We start from the raw sequence: 17,034 nt of genomic DNA, 5'->3' as shown, positions 1-17,034 counted from the left end.
CTAACTTGTCGCCTTTCTTGTAGATGGGGCATATCACCCCTTACTTCCACTCTTCCGGTAGCTGTTCTGTTTCCCAGATTATGCCTATCACCCGGTGCAAACAAATGACCAGCCTCTCCGGGCCCATCTTTATGAGTTCAGCTCCGATACCATCCTTACCATAAGCTTTATTACTCTTTAATGAATGTTCGAATCCTCTGAGCAGAATCTCAAATAGAGAAACTTTAAAGTAGATGGAGTACCATGTACCTTTTAATTCCGCTCCTAAATGTTTATCTTTGACAGATACGCGTATTTCGACTACCACTTGCAGTCTTCTTCAGTGTCAGTTACTCGTATCCACATAGCTTTATTGTTCTTGAGTTGGTGAATGGCATCCTCAACTTCCCTCAAAGTGGGGGCTGGTTGGTTTCCATCCTCCGCAGTGCTGATGAAGGCATTTCCTCCGTTGTCCCGACCTTCATTGCCTGTGCTCTCAGCGCCATTTAGATGTTCGTCGAAGTGCTGCTTCCACCTTTCGATCACCTCACGCTCGTCCGTCAAAATGCTCCCATCCTTATCCCTGCACATCTCGGCTCGCGGCACGAAGCCGTGGCGGGATGCGTTGAGCTTCTGATAGAACTTACGCGTTTCCTGAGACCGGCACAGCTGTTCCATCTCCTCGCACTCCGTCTCCTGCAGGCGGCGTTTTTTCTCCCGAAAGAGGCGGGTCTGCTGTTGCCGTTTCCGTTATAACGCTCCACGTTCTGTCGGGTCCCTTACTGCAGCATGACCGCCCGCGCTGCGTTCTTCTCCTCCAGAATCTGGCTACATTCCTCGTCGAACCAATCGTTCCGTTGACTCCGTCCCACGTACCCGACGTTGCTCTCAGCTGCATTGTTGATGGCTGGTTTCACTGTTCCCCAGCAGCAGGGGTTTCATCCAGCTCACTCTCTTCCAGTAATGCAGCCTCGAGGTGCTGCGCGTATGCCGCTGCAACATCCGGTTGTTTGAGTTGCTCTAGGTCATACCGGGACGGCTGTCGGTACCGTACGTTGTTAACGACGGAGAGTTTTGGGCGTATTTTCATAGTGGTTAGAGTCGATGTTAGCGCCACGATAGGTCCTGACGTCGATAATGTCGGAGAAGTGCCGTCCACCAATCAGAACGTGGTCGATTTGTGACTCTGTCTGCTGTGGTGATCTCCAGGTGTATCGGTATGGAAGGCTGTGCTGGAAGTAGGTGCTACGAATGGCCATATTATTGGAAGCGGCGAAATCAATTAGTCATAAGCCGTTTTCGTTCGTCAGCCGATGGATGCTGAACTTTCCAATAGTTGGTCTGAAAAATTCCTCCTCCTGGCCAACCTGAGCGTTTAGATCTCCTATGATGATTTGATGTCATGGTTTGGGCAGCTGTCGTACTCACGTTCGAGCTGCGCGTTAAAAGCGTCTTTATCATCATCAGTACTTCCGGAGTGAGGGCTGTGTACATTTATTATGCTGAAGTTGAAGAACCGGCCTTTGAGCCTCAACTAGCACATTCTCTCATTGATCGGCCACCATTCGATCACACGCCTCTGCATATCACCCATCACTATAAAAGCTGTTCCCAGCTAGTGTGTGCTGCCGCAGCTCTAGTAAATGGTATGGTTACCTCTATACGTTCGCACAATTGATCCCTTCCAACACACTTCCTGCAACGCTACGATGCCGAAACCGTGGTCCTTTAACACGTCGGCGAGTAAGCGTATGCTCTCGATGAAGTTGAGAAATTTGCAGTTCCACGTACCGAGCTTCCAATCGCTAGTCCCTTTACGTCGTTGTGGATTTCGCCGATTGTTCCAGTTCGTATTCTCTCGTTGATAATTCGTTGCATGATTTTTTATGGCTGGCTGACACCAACCCCCTTGATTTCCGGAGGACCATTCCCCCTAAATGTTCGAAGGGCCATAGTGCACAGTTTAGCTTAGAGTCCTTCTCTCGGACGATGATCAGCCACCCCTGACATGGGATACAGCGCTGTTGTGAGCCGCTCCTAACATGGAGTACAGACGCTCAAGGTTTGCAGAGGCAAGAGCAAAAGCAAACCCCCTTCCCTGTCAGCATACGACCAAAGTTCCCACCGAGGGTTGCTGGGCAGGAGGCTAAGGACCGCAAAGAGCGGTCTATTTTATTCCTTCAGGTACGCGAGGTACACCATGCCCAGCCATTTACCAACCAAGAGAGTTGTTATAACATTCTGATAATATTAAAAAAAAATATGATAAAATAAAAAAAGGTTCCGATTTTGACAGTTGAAAATTTCAAAAATTTCCATGAGTTCCTTTAAAGGTGGCTCCAAGTGAAATTTCGAAATTCATTTTAATAATTCTTCTTGGAATTCATTCTACGATTCTGTTAGATTCATCCACTAGTTCTTCAAAGAATGCCTGGATCATAAGCATGAGTATTGATTACCTTACAATACCTTTTTATACCGGTTAAAATTACCAAAACAAAATCACGTAAATTTGAACACCAGTTTTTATCTCCTCTTCGTTGACTGGTTAAGATTGATTGAATGTGCGGTTCAATCGTATTTTCATTGGTAGAATAATTTGAAGCTTGAAAAGATGATGCAAATGTAATAAATAGTGTTAAGTAACGTTACTCAATACATGGAAGGGAAGTAAAAACCTTAAAACAACAGGTTTTAGCAAAAAATCGTGGGGTCCGGATTTCAAAGCAACAAAATTTGATGCTTTGATTGCCGGACACATTTGAAACATGAATAATATGGAAAGATATATTATTAATACAAAACAAACCCATAGGAATTAATTTTGAAAATGGTTAAGCAGATATTGAACAAGAAATCAATGCACAATGGTCCCAAAAGCAATAGATATATGGTGTCTTCGGCAAAATTTTTCCATATTTTTAGACATTTTTTTCAGTGATGTGAAATTATGTGGGCCACGGTTCACGAGATCAGCACATAAACTTTTTGCTGACGCATTTAGGCTTACACAGTATTCTACATTGTTTTAGAACACCCAATTTGGAGCAACTTTGCCGAAGGATCCGAATTTCTATCTCTTACGGTTCGCGAATTACGATTTTTTTTAAACAAGAAAGTTAGGGTGGTACTGCAAAATAAGTTTTTTCTTGATAACTTTTTATACGATAATTTTTCGCAAAAGCTTTGTTGCAATCACTTTTAGAACTTTTGATTGCGTAACTTTTTGCCAAAGAAACTACTGTTCTATCTCTTATGGTTACATAGTTATCAGAAATTTTCTTCGAAAAAAAATGGTTGTTTTCAAATGCCGATATCTCCGAAAAGCACAAACAGATTTTCAATCTTTTGGCACCATTGGTAATATTATCTCTTTCTCTGTTTATGGTGAAAAAACTGTGAGAACGCTTTTTGTTTGAAAAGATTGACAAAATTTTGGAAATAATATGTTTTTTTTTAACGAAAATTATTTATAACTTAATATCAAGATAGCACTTTGGTGCCTTCAGCATAAATGTGCAAAATTTTAAGTTCTGAAAGTGTTTTATAGAAAGTATTCTTAAAAAAAACAACGATTTAAGATATATTCACCATAAACCGAATTTTATATGGTAAAAAAAGCGAAAAAAAAAATATTTGCTGGAACAATCGAAATAACTGTATGTGAGGCTAGAGGCACCAAAGAGCTATCTCGATTATTTTTCAAGTTATAGACGATTTTCGTTTAAAAATATGTTATTTTCAAAATTTTGTCAATCTTTCCAAACAAAAAACGTCCCTACAGTTTTTGTTTTACCATAAACAGAGAAAGAGATGATCTTTCTAATGGTGCCAAAAGATTGAAAATCTTTTTGCGCCTTTCGGAGATATCGGCATTTGAAAACAACATTTTTTCGAAGAAAATCTCTGATAACTCTGTAACCATAAGAGATAGAACAGTAAAAAATATGTGTGAAAAATATGGAGAAACTTTGCCGAAGACACCATGGTCATGTCATTCCTTATTAATGCTTACCCGAGGAGGAACAAATAACTCCCCAATAACTTATGCATACCATTTTTTGGTATCATACCAAAATTAGGTATTTTTCAGTTGTCAATACCTCAATTTGGCATTATAATGGTATTGAAAAAAATCTTTAAAATAATTAAAAATACTTCATTGAGGTATTAAACAGCTATTGAGGTCTGCTGGAGGTATTGAACTACAATTCAAAAATTTCATTTTTATATGAAAATCCATCAAGTATTATTGAGGTATTACAATACCTAATCTAGTTATCAGTTTGGTGTTCGTAGAATATGCTTGAGTTATTATTTGAGGTATTTTACCTCTTATGCAGGGCTAATTCATACCTCATTTAGGTATTAAGTATTGGAAATTATCTGGTATGGAATACCTCAATTTGGTATTCAGTAGTTATTTTCTTCTGCTCGGGTAGCGATCATGGTGAGGCATTTTTGGGAGTATATATGCTCTGGCGCCGTCAATGGAGCTTGCACTACTTAATACCAGACGTTCTGTTCGTTTTTTTTGACGTTTGTTCATAGCAAGCACTGCAGTAACTTTTAGTTTAAAATACTGACTTTTTTCTAGGACGCTATAGAATATCAGTATGATAATATTGATATGAAAGATAGGAGTGAGGGAACTGTCGCGCGCTTCTTACTCGTTGGAACCAGCACGCTAATGCTGTGTACGACAAGCGAGGGTTTTCTACCAGTGTTGTACAGAATACAACGCAGGTTAGGTATCTTACCTAAAGTGAGTTGTTTGGCTAATGCATTTTGATATACCTGATAAATTGCAATTTTATTTGCTTAACTTAAGCCTAAACTTAACCCATCAGTGATACCCATAGTCTATCGCCATCAATACACTGCACATTGGGGAAATCCGAATCCAAAGGTGGAAAAAATTGATAACTTTCACAATAGAAAGATAAAAAATAAGTTTTATAGCTTGTTCGAAAGGAAATTTTCTCAGGAATCGATTGGTTATGGTTTCATGAATGTGGGAACGCTCTGGGATAAGCTATGGTGCCCGTTTTGCCCTTATTCCTCGAATTTTTTTTATTTTCATGTTGTTTTGTGTAAAATTGTTTTATTGTGGAGAATATTTCCGATGAATACCATCATCCCTAATTCATTCAACATTTTTTTATAGATAACCTTATAGAAAAAAAGGGAAATTTAAGGGTTTATAAGGCCAAATGAACAATACAATATTTTTATAGAGGATTTTTTGTTTTCAATATTTTCAACATGTTTTTTTATTGGAATAAATACTAAAATAGTAAATAACCATGTATGATAATTAATTATGCTCTATGCACAATATTGTGAATAATTTACCTTCTTATATCACAAATTCCAAACATTTCCAAACGATATGCAATAGTTTAGGTACACGATATTGATCTAAATGATCGATTGCCGTTAGCCTCATTGATAGCAGGTAGTGGGAGCATATAGTTTTTTTTGGCTATTTTTGCCCCAATTCCCCTAAAAACGATTTGGTTCAAAATTAATTGAACAGATATCTCCGAATTAAATTTATTATGTACTGATTTCTTTATTCTGTATCTAATACAATATTTAATGCATAAACCGTAGGAGATTATGGGGATCTTTTACACACACATAAAAGAAATATCAAATAAAAAAACAAAAATGAACCCACCAAGAAACCATTTGCCGTTTTTTTTCTGATTGAAACAAATTACACAACAGGTTAGTTACACAATCACTACTGTAGTAATTTCATGGGAGTTAAATTGCATTTAACGAGAAATTATTCGGGAAATAATTTTGTCTTTTTACGGATATATGGTATTACAATATACCAGAAAAAGTGACAATAAAAGTGAAAATGCAGTTTCTAACAATGCTCAATTCTAGATTTTTTCCAAAATTGATCATTCATTTAATTAGTGTAATATATACTACTATGTTTGTTATGTTGCCGCCCTCTACAAACAGATTGCTTGTTAGTTGACATTTATGTCCCTCTTGGTGAACCATACTGTGTTAATATTGTAAACAGTTATTATGGTTACATCTGTTTGACTGAATGTTAAGCATGTTCAATAGCTTTCTAAAATGCACAAACATAAAGAAATTATTTTCTTGTTTTATATGTTTTCATAAAAGAGCCCGAACAAACTTGAATAACAAAAAGATAAACGCTGAGTCACCAGATAGCATGCATTTATATATGTTAGTTTGTTTTCATTATGGTTGAATGAGCAGGCAACATAACAAACATAACATAAATTATACTAATGAAATGGATAAATGAGTTTGAATAATATTGAGAATTGAGCATTGTAACTACTACATCATATACAATAAAAATGTGTCATATTGAAATACATGAAAGACTTTGTTTGTTCACTTTTATGATCACTATTTCTGTAGTAGTGTGTAGAGCTACATAGGCACTTCCATGATTCACTTTGGCAAGGGGGATTTTTTCAGTTAAATTGTCTGAAACTTTGCGATAAGAAACACTTTGATACGAAGCATACTCTGACCAAATATGAGCTTTGTAGTTTTCAAAAACCCCACTGCCGAATATTGTTATAATAAACATTCGTAAAAAGACAAAATTATTTCCCGAATAATTTCGTGTAAAATGCAATTTTACTCTCATCAAATTTCTACAGTTATGCTTGTGTAACTAACTTAATCCTGAGTGGTTTGTTTCAATCAGAAAAAAACTGCAGAAGGTTTCTTAATGGATTCATTTTTGAGTTTTTTACTTGTTTTGTTTATTTTTTTTAATTTATGTGTAAAAAATCCCCATAATTGAAATACTGTATCACCCACTGAATAAACAATTTAGTACATAATAAATTTAATTCGGAGATATCTGTTCAATTAATTATGAAACAAATCGTTTTTAGGCGAATCGGGGCAAAAATACTCAAAAAACTATATGCTCCCACTATCTGCTATCAATGAGGCTAACGGCAATCGATCATTTAGATCAATATCGTGTACCCAAACTATCGCATATCGTTTGGAAATGTTTGGAATTTGTGATATAAGAAGCTAAATTATTCACAATACTGTGCAAAGAGCATAAATAATTTTCATACATTTTCTATAAATTTCCCTACAACTTATTTCTGCAAGCTATATTTATGGTTATTTTACTATTTTAGTATTTATTTCAATAAAAAAACACGTTGAAAAAAATAAAAACAAAAAATCCTCTTCAAAAATATTTTACTGTACATTTGGCCCCATAATCCCCTAAATATTCTTATAACGTTCTCTGTTGAACATTGTTGAATGGACTAGAAATGACGGAGTTCATCGGAAATACTCTCCATAATAAAACAATTTTACACAAAACAACATGAAAATCAAAAATTTCCAAGGAATCAGGGCAAAACGGGCACCATAGCTTATCCCAGAGCGATCACACGTTTATGAAACCATCACCAATCAATTTCTGAGAAAATTTCCTTTCGAACAAGCTATAAAACTTATTTTTAGTCTTTCTATTGTGAAAGTTATCAATTTTTTCCACCTTTGGGTTTGGATTTCCCCAATGTGCACTGGTGATGGCGTAGACAGCATGATGTTGATATGATATAGATTGATCCGAATTGTATCGCAGTCAGCCTGTAGGAATCAGCATATTTTAGTGACAGCGAGCTCCCAGTTTTGGATAATTGGAAAGGGTTAAATTGTATGATTCGTTTTGGCACACGAAATGCTTAATTGTTAGGTTCCTATGGGTCATTCAGAAATAACGCATCATTTTCAATGGTTACTCAGACGTAGCGCACAGCCTGTGAGTTGTACTCCAAGAATCATCCAGAAAATTAATTATGCAATTTTATAGAAATCAGAATGCTGAATATAGTTTTAAAAGATTACATTATATTAATCTTAAAACCAAACCAATTGCTTTTGATTTGAATCAACTCATCTACACCTCCCCTCCTGCCCCCTGGCTACTCCCATGAATGGCTCTGTAAAATTGTCCTGGTGCAACCAGTTTCAGCTGAGGACCCGCAAAGCTCACGCGAAAGTGCAGCGAGTTTCATAAACATTTTCAAATTATTATTGGTTTAATTAACTGAGAAGCTCACTGCAGGATGGCATACTATGATGGAGGAACATTGCCGCCAAAGCGACAGACAGACAGTTCCGTTGAGTGCCCTGCTGCCGAGTAGGTGCCATCGTGTACCGTTCCGTACTCCTGCCCAGGCTGGCGTTATAGGACCAGAAACTGGAACAGTGCCAGAAACATACGGAAAAGCGTTGAGAGTTGCTGTCAAGACTGCGAATTAATTTTGAAGCCGTTGTGACAGAAAGTTTACAAATGTTGTCAAGCAGCTGGAGAGTTTAGGAGTAGGCAGTAATGGTGAGACAATTTGTAATTAAATCTGCACTTTCAGAACCACCGACAGATGTGAAAGTTAATTTTTGAATGTACCGTCGTTGGGAATGAAAATGGGTCAAAAACGGATATGTGCGATTTATTTTTTGAATGAATAATGCATGATAATAAATCTTCGAGCTGTTTAGTAGAATACCTATAAGTAGATGAAAAAACCGAATTTAGTACTATACCATTTAATTCCACTAGAGTTTGTATCCTTTGACAGATACGCGTATTTCGACCTCAACTGTAAGGCCGTCTTCAGTGTCGTGTACTAGACTCGACTTGAAGAAAACCATCGTATGCACACATTATATATTAACACTAGGTATAAACGTATTTCCCTACCCATTATTATTATTTTTTTTTTTTTTTTTTGACTTAAAATTTATGAGCTTTAGGTACATTCCATCTCTCTTTTGTTGAAACTTTAAATGCTGAAAGGTACATCACGGGAACGATTAGTAGGTACCAAGTTGAATAGCCATGTATTGCCGTTGCCGTTGTCTCTGTTGAGTAGCGTCGTAGGTACCTGTTTGCAAATTTCCAGACTCTCCGCCACATCCAGTTTCCAAGGAGAAGAAACATTTCTCAAAATTTTGATATCGGCCGTCGTAATTGTATGTCCTTCTGAAAAGATATGTTCTGCCACCTTAGATTTGAAATCGTATGTCATCCCCTTGTCTATCGTCTTCTGAGCTTTTCCTATTTCCGCTAAGTGTTCCTTGAATCTAACCTCGAGAGACCGCTTTGTTTGACCAACGTAGACCTTGCTGCAGTGGGAACAGCTGATTTTGTAAACACCAGCCTTGTTTAGTGTGTTTACCGGATCCTTGGTAGAGCCTAACGAAGTTCTAAGTTGGTTGTCTCTGCTGGAAAATACCAAATCGATTCCGAAATTCCTTAGCTTTGGGCGGAGCTGTTTGCTGATGTGTACGTCGTATGGGATGGAGACTCTCTTCATGGGTTCGGTGATAGGGGTTAGTGTCGTCAAAGCATTCCGAATTCGCTGTCTTTCCTTTTTGTCGATGATAGCTTTTATCGTCCTTTCCTTGTATCCGGCAAGGATTAACGGATACAAGGAAAGGACGATAAAAGCTATCATCGACAAAAAGGAAAGACAGCGAATTCGGAATGCTTTGACGACACTAACCCCTATCACCGAACCCATGAAGAGAGTCTCCATCCCATACGACGTACACATCAACAAACAGCTCCGCCCAAAGCTAAGGAATTTCGGAATCGATTTGGTATTTTCCAGCAGAGACAACCAACTTAGAACTTCGTTAGGCTCTACCAAGGATCCGGTAAACACACTAAACAAGGCTGGTGTTTACAAAATCAGCTGTTCCCACTGCAGCAAGGTCTACGTTGGTCAAACAAAGCGGTCTCTCGAGGTTAGATTCAAGGAACACTTAGCGGAAATAGGAAAAGCTCAGAAGACGATAGACAAGGGGATGACATACGATTTCAAATCTAAGGTGGCAGAACATATCTTTTCAGAAGGACATACAATTACGACGGCCGATATCAAAATTTTGAGAAATGTTTCTTCTCCTTGGAAACTGGATGTGGCGGAGAGTCTGGAAATTTGCAAACAGGTACCTACGACGCTACTCAACAGAGACAACGGCAACGGCAATACATGGCTATTCAACTTGGTACCTACTAATCGTTCCCGTGATGTACCTTTCAGCATTTAAAGTTTCAACAAAAGAGAGATGGAATGTACCTAAAGCTCATAAATTTTAAGTCAAAAAAAAAAAAAAAAATAATAATAATGGGTAGGGAAATACGTTTATACCTAGTGTTAATATATAATGTGTGCATACGATGGTTTTCTTCAAGTCGAGTCTAGTACACGACACTGAAGACGGCCTTACAGTTGAGGTCGAAATACGCGTATCTGTCAAAGGATACAAACTCTAGTGGAATTAAATGGTATAGTACTAAATTCGGTTTTTTCATCTACTGAATAATGCAATTTAACTCCAATAAACTTCAAATTTGGTGTGTATGTACTTTGATGGTACATTAACAACTGTTTAAAAAAATAAAGACAAATATTTATTCACAGCGGCACCACAAGTGAATGAAAAATGACCCAATCTCACCCCATAGAGGGGGTGACATTGGGTCACTGTAATTGAAATAACTTGTTTTTGAGAATATGATTTCAAAACCATTCACAACTGAAAAATATTGACAAAAAACGATACAAACAAGTCAAAAAGATATCTAAGATGTTTCACAAGTATGATAAACCCACTTAAAAGAAAGATTATACTGAAAATTGAAGAGCTATGAGAAAAAATATGTAAACCCAACATTTATCGTCAAGTTTACATAAATTTTTTTGGTTTTTCCCTCAAATTGTCTTCAAAGTCTCATCCCCATTGCTATAAAGCTCATTCAGTTTCCCCAAAGGTGTACTGAAACAGTGATTATTTTAAACCTTCGCAAATAGTTAAATTTCGGTACGACATTCCACGATCAATAAATTTCAGGCAGAAGTTGACGTCATAATCCCAGTATTTCAGCGATGCAACTCATTTGTACTTCGGTGAGATGTTTCTATAATATGAAAACACTGATAAATAATCAAATGTAGAAAAAAAAAACACCCTTTTGATAAAAATTTACGATGTTGCTGAGCACGAAACACAGTTGCTGGTTTGAGAAATTGTCAAAATGCGTTGTATTGTTATTCAATGCACGGAATACTCAAGTAGACTTGTTTGATGTTTCAGAGATGCTGTATTTAGAAAGAATAAACACATCTTAATGAAAAAAGAGAACACCCGGGACCGTAAAATGTCAAAAAAGTGGACTTGGAATTTCATTTACTATCGTTCTTGCTTGACCTAATCTCACCCCATTTTCAATGTTTTAGACATCGTACCGAAAAAAATGATTTTTTTTGTGGGAAAATCAAATAGATTCCGGAAAATACCTGTGATGTGTAATGGAAAGGCTTTCAACATTCTACTTCGATTTTATTCTTGTATTTGTATTTGGACTATAGGCTGTAAGCCCGTTACCCTTACTTAAAAATTAACAAAAAAATTTCTTAGTAGTCTCTTAAAAATATCCTTAATCTACTACGAATTTCATCACTAGTCATATGAATAGAAATTACATCCTGTAGTCTGTTGAAGTCATGCATAAATCTAGCTGTAGGCTCATGCCGGGTGTAGTTTCTCGACCTCAATGGGGGATCAAACACCCTTCTGCGGCGAAGTGAAACTGGACTGGTGTTAAAACAAAGCCGATCGTACAAAAGTGTACTCCTTATGCGTCCACTCAAAATATTGCAGAAAAATACAATGTCTGCGATCTGATGTCTGTTGCTTATGCTGTCGATATCTACAAGGCGGCAAAGTTCATCGTAATCAGGCATTTGCTCTCTAGTCCATCCTAGGTTTCTCAGCGCAAATTTCACGAACTTCCTCTGGATTGCCTCAAGTCTTTGCACATGTATATCATATTGGGGACGCCATACAACGCTCGCAAAATCAAGCTTAGTCCTAACTAGGTTGGTGTAGATTGTTAAAATAGCATGAGGATCATCGAAATCTCGGCCAAAACGTCGGGTCAGCGCGAATAGTTGAAGTGATTCCTTAACAACTGTGTTGATGTGGTCGTTAAACGTTAAGCACTGATCCATCGTCACACCTAGATCTCGAACAGTTTCTACGCGCCGCAAGATCGTGTGTCCCAAGCTGTAGTCAAATATAATTGGTTGAACTCTTCTTGCGTATGTTATTACAGAACATTTGCTTGGATTAATACTCAGCCTATTCACGTCGACGAATCTTTCAAAGTTGCGTAGGTCATGTTGAAGCAGAAGACAATCATCGATGATCTTCACTGGCAGGAATATTTTTACATCATCAGCATAGATCAGCACAATTGCCTTTGTCATGAACGAGGGTAGATCATTCATAACCATAACGAAAAGCAGTGGACCAAGATGGCTACCTTGTGGAACTCCCGAATGCACACTAAACGATTCAGACGTGTTATTGAACACTCTAACGAACTGTATTCTGCCTCGTAAGTATGTCCTTATCCATTCGAACAGCATGCCGCTGATCCCGAAGTTGGTCACAGCGTGCATAATACTGTCTATTCCCACGACGTCAAAAGCCTTGCTCATATCTGTATATACACAGTCAACTTGGTATCCCTTGGAGACAAAGTCGGTGACTATGGAACTGAACTCACACAGGTTCGTCACAACTGACTTACCTTTGAGAAAGCCATGCTGTGCAGCAGAAACACGTTCACTGACACGTTCGTAGAGATGGCAGTACACTAATCGTTCGAACAATTTTGGTGTCGCGGACTGAATTGCTATTCCTCGGTAGTTCTCAGTGTCTGAACGTGAGCCCTTTTTATGAACCGGAGTTATGTGAGAGATTTTCCAGAGATGTGGAAAATAGCCGGATGAGAGCGATGAGTTGAACAGAATGGATAGTGGTTCACAAAGTTCGTCCTTGAATTCTTTGAGAATCTTTGCTGGCAATTTGTCCGGACCTGCTGTTTTGCTTGAATCTAGATCTGCCAAACCTTGATTCACTTCATCTTGAGATAATTCCATTACATCACCATGCGCGTTGATTGGAGGATTATAGTCGTTTGGAATATCGTCGCGATAAACACTCTTGAAGTATTCGGCGAAAAGTTGAGCTGTGTCTTGTCCATTTGCGGAGGATCTGTTACCATACTTCATGACCTGTGGAACTCCTGCGTTCTTACGCCTACCATTTACGAATTTCCAGAATGATTTAGGATTAGCTTTGATCCCATTTTGAATCTTAGAGATGTAAACTTGATACGCTTCTCTGTGCAGCACCTTGAATGTTGCCAGAAGTTCTTTATACGAGGCAATGTTCTCCGGGGATGGATTACGACGATTTTTCTTAAGTGCCTTCCGCTTATCTTTAAGGACTTGAATGAGAATCGGAGAGAACCATTCAGGATATCGGCTTTCCCGAATCGATCGACTTCTGGAGAATGGAGCAAACCGTGAAAATATGCTGAACAACACGAAGTAAAACGACAAAACGTTGAAGTCTATTATGTTGCTAACTATTGCGGAAAATTCAAGTTCGCAATTCAAAACGTCGAGTGAATTAAGGAATTCGAGCATCGACGCGGCTTGCTGATCATGCGTGTGCGAATTACGTTCATACTCTGATTGAGAAATGAAAACATTGCTCCATGAAACATCTCTTATCGCTTCTTTAACAGACGCGACATTCATCAACTCTAAATTCAAATGAGTTTTAGGCATACCGGCTTCCAATTCGCGTAGAGTATCTGTAGCTATCGTCAGTTGCATCGCGTAGTGGTGAACTTCGTGCTTGATTATCGGGTCGGTAACAACAGCTTGACAGGACTCGGTGTCAGTGGTGGATATGAGATCCAAATAGTTATTGTTTTGGTTCGGCAAATCACACACTTGCATAAGTCCAGCCGACAGAAATCCATCAACAATGGCCATTTCACTTTGCGTAGTAATCCGATCGGGTAAGAGAAAACAATTATTTCCTTCTTGAAAACGCTGATTCCATTTCAAATTCGGTAGGTTGAAATCTCCAAATACAAGCACGACGTCGTGCGGGCCAACGGTCTCAATGATGGACTCAACGAATTGGGCGAACGATTGATAACGGTGAACATTTGAGGTAGGTGGAATATATCCACAGCACAGGAAAATATTTCCATTCATTGTGTCTATTCTTACGCATATCGCTTCATTATTTTCAGCGCGTGCAAACTCACGGCAAACGAGACGAAGATGAACTGCTATCAGCACTCCTCCACCGGAATGTTTCTCACTATTGTTTCTGTTCCTATCGCATCGGTAGACGGAGAAACATGAATTGAACAGCAAACTATCTTGCACAGAAGAGTCCAGGTAAGTTTCACTGAAGGCATACGCATCGTAGTCCAATTCCAACGATGACAAATACAGGCTTTTTTGCCGATCGCTCCCTCTAATGCTGTTCATATTTTGATAGTAAATGTTGACGGCTGCTTTTTCATTTACAGGCATCTCTAAATTCGATGATTGCGACGTGTGGTACATTTGTGTTCCTGTTTCATCCGTGAGGGTAGGTAGTCCTTCAGCATTATAACATCTCGTGTGTGTAAAATTCGTTTCGCATCTTGTTTCAGAGAGTCCGTCATCATCGTTATTATTGCTGCATTGCGACCGCCGCTCGGCTGGGAGGTGCAAGTGGTGTTGAGAAAAAGTCGTTTGATTGATTTCGCTGACGCTCAACTCGAAAAATAGCAGGTCCTCGTTCAACACCAACAAATTCTCGGAAATAAATTCCCTTTTGCCAGTTTCCTGGCTGCATTGCTTTTTCTTTCCACTTCATTCCCATGCCAATTTTAAATGATACGAAGGAGAGCTGATTGATCTCAACCCCCCTACGGACCAACTTCACTACCTCGACAGGCTCATTCATATCCAGATTCCGTTGAACCAGATTAGAGATTTCCTCCACAGTGGCGTGTGGGGAAAACCTCGACAAGAACAACCAAAACTTGGACTCTCTTGCAACCGATTGTACAACAGGGATGGGCAAGGCAGGGTCTGGCTCTTTGCTACCACAAATCGCCCGAGGTGCATCTTCATCGATCTGTGGCGGATCGATTTGGATGCGTGGGCGTTTTGATGACCTGGGTTGAATGGCAGGCCAAGGTGAGCGATTAGGAAGATCCTGCTGTTGCTGTTTCCCTACTATTTCATTGATTTTTTCGGTATTCCTCTTTATCTCACCCCGCAAATCATCCAACATCTGATTTTGTTGACTCATCACAGCTTGTAGTAGATCATTTGTAGAGTTAATAGCACCACGAAAACGCGTGCTACTCATCAACTTTCTGCAAGCTGGACACATCCAATAGATCAGCGAGTTTGATCTGACCTCCTCCCATGCACTCGCACTGAGGTGTGAGCATTTCAGGTGGAACGTAGCCTTGCAAAACCCTTGACAGGTCACTACATCACTTTCATCGGTAATTGAAACTGCACAACCGTGACAACGTTCCTCCATAATGCACTTCTGATTACTGGATCTTTGAGTGAGAATTTTCGGAACACTACTAGTCGCGCCAATGGATAGATGGACAATTGCCTTATAGATCACAAAACTACAATTTAAAAATCTCAAAAACACGTAAAAAACGTAACGAAACTATTCAGCGGAATGGATACTACAACCATAAGCTTTGTTTACAAACAATGTATGATACTAATACAACGATAGAGGCTACAGTACATGCGTGATACTTTGTACAGGAGAAATTTAATGTTGTAAATTTTATCTAGTTTCAACATGCAAGTTCATTGATGTAGTACACAAAAACTACTATTTCTAAAAATGTATATTGTTATGAATTAAGTGTAATAATATGTTCCCTAACATATGAATTATTAATTTTAGTAATATCAGCGTTATTAGCTGAAATATTTCACAAAACATATTTTTCCGTTTTGACCCAATCTCACCCCCTAGACCCATTGTCACCCCCATCGACGGTACTTATACAGCCATTCCATGAAAAACCGATCTAGTGGGTCACCGAATTCCGTTAAAATTTGCTATTTTGTTCCTCATGCGAAAATAGGATACACATGTTTTTGGATTTTTTGATTAGGGTGACCAGAAAAACCGCAAAAAAATATATAAATTTTGAACCGCTTGACCGACTTTTAATATTCTTAGACGAAATGAAAGCTAAAGATTTTGACTTTTCAAATCAAAATTTTTTTTTCGTTTTTTTCGTGTTTTGAAGGCCTTGAAACAAAAGGGGCTATTGCTGTTCTCATTTTTCTTGAAAGTTCAGAAAATTTGAATTTTCAGCGATGTATGTTTTTAAGTTTTTGAGATATATGTTTTTTGGAAATAAAAAATCAGTCATTTTCTATCAATTATTTTTTAGGGAGCACCCCAAACTTTTGCAGGGGTGGGAATGTCAGAAAAATAAACTTAATTTGACTAAACAATTGTCGACTACTGATGAAGCGGTATTGAGCATTGTTTTGATTGTACGGACAAATGGTTTTAAAAACCATTTACACCAATAAAGCAGCTTACATTATAGGTAAAGAACCATCATGTGCCACAATTGTGCAATTTTATAATAGTTTGTTTAGATAACCCATTGCAGGACTGCTATCACTAACCATTAAAGTTGCGAAATTTCATTTCGCCATTTATCGAAAATCGCTTAGGTACTGTGCGTGAAAACCACCTGAATTCAACCTCTATAATTAGTAGATCTTTTCGTTGCCCACGGTCCACGAAGGTATTCCGCTGCTCCAAGCTCGACTTGATGATTTATGGCCGATTGCGTTTGCGCATTAACTGACGCTGCTGTTGCCCATCGCAGGTTGAAGAGGAGTTATTTTTTTGGGGGGCTTTGGCTCAAAGGCACGCGGTAACCATTTATAGGTCATAGACAGAATTGGCGAATAATCTTCGAGCATGCTGTAGGCTTAAACCAACTGCACGCTTATTATGTATTAAAGATCTGTTCAAAATTCGACCCGTTCCGCTCTTGGCCATAAGTGTTCATCCACACATCATTCGTCCGATACAGTTATGCACACTACGGATAGATGGATGCTCCTT

This window comes from Aedes aegypti, chromosome 3 (assembly GCF_002204515.2).
Source record: "Aedes aegypti strain LVP_AGWG chromosome 3, AaegL5.0 Primary Assembly, whole genome shotgun sequence".
NCBI classification, from domain to species: Eukaryota; Metazoa; Arthropoda; class Insecta; order Diptera; family Culicidae; genus Aedes; species Aedes aegypti.
The sequence above is the reverse complement of the archived record's forward strand: the minus strand, read 5'-3'. Positions refer to the sequence as shown.